The sequence below is a fragment of the Vipera berus genome, assembly GCF_964194415.1.
Source record: "Vipera berus genome assembly, chromosome: 10".
NCBI classification, from domain to species: domain Eukaryota; kingdom Metazoa; phylum Chordata; class Lepidosauria; order Squamata; family Viperidae; genus Vipera; species Vipera berus.
In genome coordinates, this window is record NC_138213.1 from 14,506,983 (window position 1) to 14,518,596 (window position 11,614).

The window sequence follows — 11,614 nt, forward strand, 5'->3', positions numbered from 1 at the left end:
GATAATCAAAAGAAAGATAATGAAGTATTGAGAACATTATCTTTTTTCATCATTTGGGAGGATGCAGCAAAAAAAGACTGAACCTTTTTTTTAGGTTTGCATAAAATATGCCTACATTTTGAGATGCTTTTTTTTTAACCTATCAACTTTGACATCCTTTTCCAAATGCAAGTACTTTTTCAAGCAATTTTTGCTAGTGCAGGACAGTTATCTCTACATCATGACATATGAACTTTTGAAGTTGTAGACTGCATGATAAGATTCAGAGAAAAAAATGTGGTTCGGCATTCAAGCACATTCCACTTCATCTATATATTCGGGCATCGGCAAATTAGGCAATTTTGTGTTAAAATGTGAAGCAAATACCTTCTTGTGAGGGCCCTAGTTGTGATCCCTAATCATAGTTAGCAGTCTGACAACTGCCTTCGGAACTCACAGTAGTTTTTAAATGATCTTTTAAATCAATCTAAATAAGGTACATTCCTCTAACTAAGAGCTAGCAGTGCATGAAAATCTGAAGCCAGCGATGGGTTTATCATTTTCCTTTCCTTTAGGTATTTCAGCGACATTTGGTTGATTGGACAGTTGATAGTTTAGAAGAAATAGGGTGAGACATTAGTCCAGGGGTCTTTAAACTTGGCAACTTTAAGACTTGTGGACTTCCAACTCCCAGAATTACTCAGTCAGCCAGGGCTGGCTGAGGAATTCTGCGAGTTGAAGTCTACAAGTCTTAAAGTTGCCAAGTTTGAAGATCCCTGCATTAGTCATATGAGAAATGGATAACCAGTTTGGTTCACCATTGACAAGATTCTATAGGACACTGTCTGCATTTTCTTTGATCTCAACATATTTTCAAGACTACCCCCAGTTTTGTTACTCATGTAAACATACAAACCCTCAATGTAAAGGCTGCTTTGCCTATTGCATTTTTATTTGTATATGCATACAGAAGAAGCTAACAGGACCAATCTCTGAAATAGATCCAAAAGTCAATTATGGGATATCTGGACCAGCAAATTTCATCTAGGGTATAACAGCCACCTGAAATTCAAACAAGCTGAGATGCATAACTCAAGGCCTTAGAAATTGCCCCAGAATGAGTCAGCATATTGGCTCCACACATCTGGGTCCTCATTTTACTGACCTCGGAAGGAGGAAGGCTGAGTCAACCTTGAGCTGGTCAGGATCGAACTTCAGGCAGTGAGCAGAGTTAATCTGCAATACTCATTCTAACGACTCTTAAAGGTTTCAAGCAGAGGCTGGCTGGTCAGAGATTCTCTCTAAGGAAGGAGTTGGAATAGATGACCTCTCAGATCTCTTTCAACTCTATTGATCATGATCTGTCCCACATGACTGGAATCAGGAACAGCACCTGTGTACAAGTAGTTGCCCAGTGGAGACCTCCAGTTGGGAAAGATGGATCTTCAATGATAGCAAAGAACCATGTACAGTTCTTTGCTATAACTCATTTGCCACCTCTGATCAGCTTATAATGAAAGCATTTCAAATTTGAGAAATTAAGCCCTTGTTTTGTGTCATGTAAATCATCCATACCTGCTCTCATGAAAGAGATATTGGAGGTGACAGCAATGTAATGTTAGGTCTGCAGACCTAAGGGTTGATGATAATGATCTATTAATGAAAAGTGACATCTGTGTTAGTTTTTCCCTTTTAGCTGTTACAGGGAAGTGTACATTAGAATCTATACCCCAAATTAAGGAAGCTGGCTGAAAAAACACTGTGTGTGTGTGTGTGTGTGTGTGTGACAGAGAGAGAGGGGGGGGAGGGAGGGAGAGAGAGAGAGAGAGAGAGAGAGAGAGAGAGAGAGAGAGAGAATCTCACTATTATTTCATTGATTTGACACCATAAAGAAATTAGCTATAATGTAGTTTCTAATGAGAATGAGTAGCTGAACCCTAATTAAAATGGTGGGAAGACTGAATCAGGATGTTAAGCAGGGTGCTATTTAAGAACCAAAAGCATTACTTTCAAATATGTCTATCTGAATATAGACATGGTTTTCTACTGGAAAATAAAAGCCCAATCAATTGCATTTCAAAAGTCTGAAGAAATGAATACAACTGCCTCTTGAAAGCTGTCTAAAGAATCTGTAGTGATTTTACTTCTTTTTCTTTTTCTACGGTGCTTGATTGTGCCAAATAGTGTCATTTCTGAAAGAAATAATTCATATTTGAAAAAAAAGAAAAAGAAACACTTATCCTTTGAATCTTAATGGCTTAACACAGCTTGAAGGAGAAAAACAGCCAAGAGACAAGCAGTCCAGAAATTTAAATCCAAGAGAACATGTTTAAAAATAAAGAAATTGCCTGCATTTTCTCTGCAGTTACTGTTGAGAGGAGAGGGGAAAAAAAACCTTTAAAGCACACAGAGACACTAGATTTTTCTTAGCTTGAATTGCAAATACTGTCTTTTCCTTAATCATAATCTCCTTTCTAAAGGGCTGGAAAAGTTCAGTCACTGAGTAGCTGATGGACTCATCATTACTCTACTGGACATGTAAATAAATGAATACAGTAGGTGTGATACAAAGACTGCCTATTATATACTCCAAGGACCCATAGAATCTGTCACTCCATATCTCAATGTCCAGTTAAGCTCATTCATGAAAGTTACAGGCATGGATAACAGAGCAATTGTCTTCTTCTGCTGATACTCTTCAACACCTGTTATTTCGGCTAATTTTTTTGGTAATACAGGAAGCTGTAGATGACCATCAAGGCTAATAGCTACCGATATCCTAATTCTCCATGAATTGGTTCACTCTTTAAAATGATCCAAATGACTGGTTACTAACAGAGCCTTGGTGGAGCAGTGGGCTAATGCCTCCTTAAGTAACACCAGCTGCCTGCAATTAGTGCAGGTTCGAGTCCCACCAGGCTCAAGGTTGACTCAGCCTTCCATCCTTCCGAGGTAGGTAAAATGAGGACCCAGATTGTTGGGGGCAATAAGCTGACTTTGTAATAATGCTGCTTGGGGGGGGGGGGCGAAAGCCCTAATAAGCAGGCATATACATAGAATGAAGGCTATTGCTAAGCACATTGTGCTTTAGATTGTAAGCCGCCCTGAGTCTTCAGAGAAGGGCGGGATATAAATGGGATTAAAATAAAATAAATAAATAAAATAAACACCACTGGGGGGCAGAGAATTCAAGAACACAACTCCATGCTATAAAGGAACCATTCAGACTGGGGTATACAGACTAACATTTCTCAACTTGAAATCAATATTATAAAGCTAACAGAGCATTATCCAAAAAGGCCTCTCCTTCTTAGTTTTTAAATCAGTAGATAACGGTGCAGATGGATAAAAGATGCAAAACATACCGTAGCAAAATTTAGGGGTGCTTGCCAATATGTAGTGTCTGTGAAACTCAAAAAGCAATGCTAGTTATGGGTCTAACAATCATCTGCTAAAAGATGTAGCTTTTCCTATGAATTTGGATTTGTAAAAGAATTCCTAAACATACGAAGAACAGCTACGGGACTTCAGTTTGGCTAGTCTAAAGAAAAGAAGAAATAGGGGAGGCATGCTAGCAGCGTTCCAGGATCTGAGGGGCTGCCACAAGGAAGAGGGGGTCAGGTTGTTCACCTGAGCACCAGATGGAAGGAGGAGAAACAATGGTTGGAAACTGATCAAAGAGAGAAGCAACCTGGAATTAAGGAGAAACTTCCTGACAGTGAGAAACAATCAACCAGTGGAACAGCTTGCCTCCAGAAATCGTGGGTGCTCTGTCACTGGAGATTTTTAAGAAGACGCTAGACATTCACCTGTCTGAGACGGTACAGGTTCTCCTGCTTGACCAGGGGGCTGGACTAGAAGACCTTCAAGATTCTATTCTATTCTATTCTATTCTATTCTATTCTATTCTATTCTATTCTATTCTATTCTATTCTATTCTATTCTATTCTATTCTATTCTATTCTATTCTATTCTATTCTATTCTATCCTATCCTATCCTATCCTATCCTATCCTATCCTATCCTATCCTATCCTATCCTATCCTATTCAGCAGGAGAGCTTATGTGTTGACATAAACCCAGTTCATGATGAGCTCTGGAAAGTACATACAGGTAATCTTCAACTTACGAGCCCAAAATTTCTGTTGCTAACTGAGACAGTTGTTAAGTGAGTTTTGCCCCATTTTATGACCTTTCTTTCCACGGTTGTTAAACGAATCATGGCCGTTGTTAACTTAGTAATATGGCTTCCTCCTTGACTTTGCTTGTCAGAAGGTCGCTAAAGGTGATCGCATGACCGTGGAATACTTCAACCTGACCCAGTTGCTAAGCGTCTGAATTTTGATCATGTGACCCTGAGGCTGCTGCAATGGTTGTAAGTGGGAAAAATAGTCATAAAACACTTGTTTCACTGCCACTGTAACTTTGAATGGCCACTAAATAGATGGCTATATGTCAAGGACTACCTATACAATTAAAAGGGGCTAATCAGTGCCATAAACACGATAGGGTTATGGAACATCTGGAAATCCTGATCAGGCTAATTCAATATATGCGTGTCACAACTAGTTTTAATGCACACACCAAGAGGCAAACAGTGCAGGAAATCTCTCAACCCAAAGATCTTTTTCTGGAAGGTGTCCCACTGCTTAATTTTTTCCAGAAGAGCGTTTCTATTCGTAATTTGGACAACCGTGGCAGCTTGTTTTCAACCAGTATTCTTTCCAAATTTCATTCACAACGTTAATCAGAAAGCATTCCTCCTAAACCTTCCTTTGAAAATGTCCTAAAAAAAATTTAACACATACAAATCATCCTGATTTTTCACAGCCACCTCCTTCCAAAAATTACAATTCAAAGTTTCCTGGAAAAACGCACTTCACTAATTTCATAACTGGCAGAGAATGCTAGTATGGATATGCTTGTGGGTTGATTAAAGTGGAAGATATGGAACTGATTCATGCCTCCTGCTAAGCCATGGTTTAACCTTGATTTTTTAAAAAAAAATAAATTACCCTGGCAGAGTTCACCTAGCACACAACAAGCCAAACTAAACAAACCATATTATGGTTTAGGGAAGACTTCTCTAAACTGGGTGGCTTCCAAATGTATGACCTCAAGTTCTTAATGTTACAGAACTAAAACTTTTATGAATGCCCCTTATCCCACTCCCCAGAGTATAGCGAGCATTAAGAGAGAGAAAGTCTAGTGGCTAAGGCACCAGGCTAGACAGCAGGAGACCATGAGTTCAAGTCCCACTTTAGCCATGAAAGCCAGTGGGACACTTTAAGGCAGTCACTCTCTCTCAGCCCAGGCCACCTCACAGGGTTGTAGTTTGGGGTAAAATAGGGTGAGGAAGGTATTTATACCAAAACTATAAAGACAGCCTTCTTATGAATTGTGTTTCAGAAAACCAAGTTTCCAGTGTCCAGATAGGGATTCTTCTGTTGGTCTCTGGCCTCTTGGCAGGTGATCGTACCAGATCCACCTTGGTTGATCTTAAAGCTGAGCCTGCTAATTACCACAGTGAATACCACCAGCACAGATATCTTCTAAGAAAGCAATGGTAACCCACCTCTACATTGTTGCCAAAAAACCAACTTCAGCACATCTGAGCAGACCTTGAATTCAGCTTGACTCAAGAAAGATTTTATTTATCCTCAATGGAGGATTGTAGCTAACCAACTTTGAGAGGAGGAGGAGGAGCAGGAAGAGGAGGAGATGATTTTCAGTCTTGGTTAAAAACCACTGTCATGGTTTTCTTTGCTAGGTGATTGAATGGGACAGTTGACAACCACAGGGTTATCCAAGAAACCCCAAAGTTTAGTCTAGGCTAACCTAGGAAGCTGAACAAATTTCACAGATAAAGTCTCCTGGAACTGAAATGCTTAATAATGATCAAGCGTTTTGCACTCTAATCCACTTTCCTTCTGTCTGTAATTGCAATTATTCACACAATGTTCCACACAATTCCATTGAATGGCATGAAATCTCCTTGCAAAAAGACATTGGAAATTTGTGCCACCACAACATCAACTCCAATACACTGCACAACTGTAGGAAACATTCAAACAGACCTCATTCTTCCTTAGCCAATCCCACGTTAAAGGTTTTAAAAAATTGAAAGAAATCAAGTGGAGAATAAATATATTGGAGGAACTCAAGTAGAGCATAAACCTATTCGCTCCACCTGATTTCCTTCAGGTCTGTGTATGCGTGTGTGTATAAATACACATACGCACATTCTATTGTTGCTTATTTCCACAGGATTTCAATCGTCAGCTTCCTTTTGCAAACGGAGCAAAAGTAAAAACTTCTGTATAACCGTTTTCTGCTAGTTCTCCGAATAATTTATTTCCTTTTTGGTTTGGATTTCAAGAAGCCTGGTAATATGATGCCAAAAATATATCTTATTTTCTTAAAAACTGGAGAGATAAGAAGTCCAGCTTAGCTTGTAGGGCTTTTTAAAAAGAGGAAAAATGGGCTAGTTTTTCAGTATTGGCAGATACTAGTGTTTAGATTTATTGCACAAAGATAATCAGGCTATAAAATAAATATACTCTATCTTTAATTCATTAATCATCCAAGAAAGCAAATGAATTGCTTTCAAAACAGGACAATATTTTCCCCCTTCATTATAATCAGGTGGTCTATTCTATTTCTTTGAGAAAAAAAACCAAATTCCTAGCCCTGATAGGAATGAAACTCACACCCAGAGTTCTGACATTAACAGGGATTCTTCAGTTTTGTAATGTCTAATCTCCAAGTGCAAAAAGACCTAGAGAAGTGTGATTCTCCCAAGAGGGAAAATGCTGTTTTTGCATAACAGATAATGTCAATCCTAAATGGGCTGGGAAGACTGTGATGGTGTTGTGGGAATTCAGCCTTAGTATATCCCATTGAGGGACGCGGTGGCTCAGTGGGTTAGGACGCTGAGCTTGTCGATCAGAAGGTCGGCAGTTTGGCGGGTCGAATCCCGAGTGCCGCGTAGCAGAGTGAGCGCCTGTTACTCGTCCCAGCTTCTGCCAACCTAGCAGTTCGAAAGCACGTAAAAATGCAAGTAGAAAAATAGGGACCGCTACGGTGGGAAGGTAACAGCGTTCCGTGCGCCTTTGGCATCTAGTCATGCCGGCCACATGACCACGGAGACGTCCTCGGACAAGCGCTGGCTCTTCAGCTTTGAAACGGAGATGAGCACTGGCCCCTAGAGTCGGAAACGACTACCACGCATGTGCGGGGGAACCTTTACCTTTACCTTTACCTATATCCCATTGATCAAGCCAGTGCCATAATATAGCTGATGGGTTTGGGCCCAGTATGTTATATGAAAGCAGCCTCTGGATTTTAGTTGGGTTGAAGTTTCAGTTTGTTTCAGCATCGCTGGCTGAAGAATTCTGGGAGTTGAAGTCCACAAGTCAAAAAAGGGCCAAATTTGAAGACCCCTGAAGGAGCTGATCTTCCCCAACTCCAGGAAGTAACCAAATAGTGACAAAGACTACGCATTTGTACAACTCCAAAGAATAACCATGGTTCCAAACAAGCTCAATTGAGTCTCAGCATGTTATGTGAACAAGTTCATCTCATTAAGCCACAATGGTGTTTGTTTTGGTTGGGTACGCAATAGGAATACAATCTCCTCTGCTGGGATTTGCTGCTATCCAAAGTTTTCAAAGAGCATCAGATTGCAAGGGACTGCCTGCCTACTTAATAGAGTCAAACATTCCTATTACAGTAATCTTTGCATCCTGCATATCTCCCTTTCAGTCATAGATATATTTGTATATTAAATTCATTGCTTTGTACTAGCTATGCATTTCCACATATCCGTATCAAAATATACAAAGCACTGGCAAAAACCATAGTTTGTTGCATGCAGCCTCTTTGGGTTCCTCCTAATCTAAGTTCAGTCCAAGAACATTCTTCTCACATGGTGCAATAAGTTACTGAATTACTATGATGCATTTTCTCACTTTTGAGTTAAATATGAGCATTAATAGCACATCTGGCAGTCTCTGCTTAGTTATTCTCTTAGTTTCTATGGCCCCTGAAGGCAATTTCTTGATGAAAATACAAATACAGCTAGTCCTAGATTTATTACCATAACTGAGCTGGAATTTTGATTGTAAATTGTGCTGGTCATTAAACAGGTCATCACATGACCATGTCTGATTTTACCACCTTTCTGTGGTGGACATTAAGCAAACACCATGGTTGTAAAGTGAATGCTACATCTGTAAAGCGAATGGTACAATTGTTAAGTCAATGCATTCTCCACAATGCACTTCCCCCCCCCCCGACAGAAACCAGAAATATATATTGGTTTCCACCTAAAAACATTATAAATTGTGGTGCAGGGTGCTCTAAACGGCCATAAACGTGGGCTGGTTGTCAAGCATCCAAAATGTGATCAGCTATTGTAACATTAAATCCAGGTTGTAAGTAGCCCTGGGGAATATATCTGTTGTAATTTTCAATGATCACCAACTGAGCAATTAGCCATAAGTTCAGGACTACCTGCAAAAATGGAGTGATCAACCAGAAAACTGTTCTTGTTCTTTGCAGTGTTCTCTCTCTCTCTCCTCTCTCTCTCTCTCTCTCTCTCTCTCTCTCTCTCTCTCTCTCTCTCTCTCTCTCTCTCTCTCTCTCTCTCTCTCTCTCTCTCTCTCTCTCTCTCTCTCTCTCTCTCTCTCTCTCTCTCTCTCTCTCTCTCTCTCTCTCTCTCTCTCTCTCTCTCTCTCTCTCTCTCCACATACAAGCAGGGCTTTTTTTCTCATAGAACGCTCAGAACGGAGTTCCGGCACCTTTTTTGGATGGAACCTTGTAGGGTAGGCAAGGTGGGTTGTATGACGTGTGAGTTCCGGCACCTTTTTCTTTTACAAAAAAAGCACTGCATACAAGTAATATATATGGATATGCATTTACATCAGTGTGTGCTCACAAACCCAAGATGACATCAGTACCTCTGAGACAGAAGTTCTGCTTCTTTTTTGTGGGGGTTGCCATCTTTTTGACCTCCTACAGACATCCCTGATTTGTGTTTATACCTATGCAAACTATATTTACTTGTGCATATATCTGATCATATCTCTTGTCCTTTTATCAAACATTCTCGTTCCTGCTGTCAATATACCGCACCAAGCTATTTAGGAAACATTTAGAATATTGACCACTTGCTACTTAGTGTCCTTGGCCTAACTTCCAAAAAGCTATTCTGTAAAAAAAAAAAGGTTTTAGTATAGAAATGCAGTTTGGATTTGAGGCCCCTAAACGTCTTATTTAATAAAGTTGGCTATTGCTTAGGTGAGCATATTATATTTATTTGGGCCTTCCAAAATTGCAAACCAGAACTCCTACTTCTTGGAATCTCATTCTGATTTATCACTGTCCTTATTTGATTGGTAAAGTCTATCTTTTTATAAACACAGGAATCGCTGTTTCTCCCCCCCCCCCCAGGTATGAGCAAGGTAAAATAAAAAGGAAACTGTTTTGTCAGTTAAATGACACATGTGTGGTTTGTAGACTGGTGCGTAATGGGCTATCTTGAAAACAAATGAAAGTTTACAGGATTGCTAATTTACAACCATCCTCTGCCAGTGTGCCTTTAACAGTGCTGTGATCAACAGAGAATTAGCAAATAGTAACATGTTTTCCCCATCCCTAATTGGGGGAAAAAACAAGTTAAGAAGCTTAGCTGGAAAAAAGGGTTATTTGCAAAAAAGATAAGCACAGGAACCTGGCATACAACAAAGAAAAAAGGAAAGAAAAAACATAAACCTTTGGCAAGCAAGGAAGAAAATAAGGTAAACCATGAAGAATGAGAGACATTAGGACAAGGGTCTTCAGACCTGGCCCTTTTATGACTTGTGGACTTCAACTCCCAGAATTCCTCAGCCAAGCACATGGGGTGTGTGGGGGGGGGCTGGAGGCTAAAATATATGAAAAAAGGTTGCAGGAATTGGGTATGTCTAGCTTAAAGAAAAGAAGATGTAAAAAAGATGTCGAGACACTAGAAAGAATCCAGAGAAGAGCAACAAAGACGATTGGGGGACTGGAGGCAAAAACATATAGGGAACGGTTGCTGGAATTGGGTATGTGTAGTTTAACGAAGAGAAGGGTGAGGGGTGACATGATAGCAGTGTTCCAATATCTCAGGGGCTGCCCCAAACAAGAGGGATTTGCTATTCTCCAAAGCACCTGAAAGCAGGACAAGAAGCAACGGATGGAAACTAGTCAAGGAGAGAAGCAACCTAGAACTAAGGAGAAACTTCCTGACAGTTAGAACAATTAACCAGTGGAACAACCTGCCTCCAGAGGTGGTGAATGCTCCAACACTGGAGGTTTTTAAGAAGAGACTGGCCAGCCATTTGTCTGAAATGGTATAGGGTTTCCTGCCTTAGCAGGGGGTTGGACTAGATGACCTCCAAGGTCCCTTCCAAATTATTATTATTATTATTATTATTATTATTATTATTATTATTATTATTATTATTATTATTATTATTATTATCTAGGGGAGACATGATAGCAGAGTTCCAATATTTGAGGGCTGCCACAAAAAAGAGAGGGTCAACCTATTCTCCAAAGCCCCTGAAGGCAGGACAAGAAGCAACGGATGGAAACTAGTCAAGGAGAGAAGCAACCTAGAACTAAGGAGGAACTTCCTGACTGTGAGAACAACCAGTGGAACAGAAGTTGCCTTCAGAAGTAATAGATACTTCATCACTGGAGGCTTGTAAGAAGAGACTGGGCAGCCACTTGTCTGAAATGCTGTAGGGTCTCCTGTTTGAACAGGGGGTTGGACTAGACGACCTCCAAGGTCCCTTCCAGCTCTATTATTCTGTTCTGTTCTGTGTTCACAGGCAAAATTTTGGAAGTATTGTCTAATGCTTTAAACATTTATTCCTTAGTTTCCCCCCCACCTTTATTAGTTTATAAGTAACTCAAAGCAGCAAACCTACATAACACTCCTTCTTCCACAGGCATATATAGTTGAGGTGTGTCTATAGTGTACACCACAACATTTGCTAAGATAACAGAATTATAACATAGTATTTGAGATCCTTGATGTGCTCATAAAAAAGGCATCCTTTTGGCCAATGCGGCAGATATTTTCTGCAAACTTAGAATCTCTACCTTGAATTGTTAGAATTCTATCTGGGGGGAACCTCACTTTTTGCAGATGAGAACTTTTCAAGATGACTGTATTTTTCCAGTCATCTGCAATCCAAAGCACTTGATTCTAATGCACCATTCCCACCTCCTGTATACAAACCTCAACTTAAGTGGTGAGCTAAAAATTAAAAACAACAACAACAACAACACAGAATATTTTCAGCAACAACTCACTCAAAAGAGAAGCTGCTATATATATATTTTTTTGAGTTTCTGAGCCCACCAAGTGCTGGAATTTATTGCAGTGAGTAAAAACAGACAGCCGACATAAAAATCCAGCAGATTCTAGCCAGTAAAATTATTTATCAAGCTAACAAGGGAAGAACTTTTTCATGTAGCAACAGCTCTGTGTGGGGAAGGCATGCCTTTATATTTCACCTTTGGGTTGAAACACCTGTAAAAATGCCATCGGACGGGCTTCTCATAAACATTCCTTTCTAAATGGACTGCCTTGGGGAGGGAAG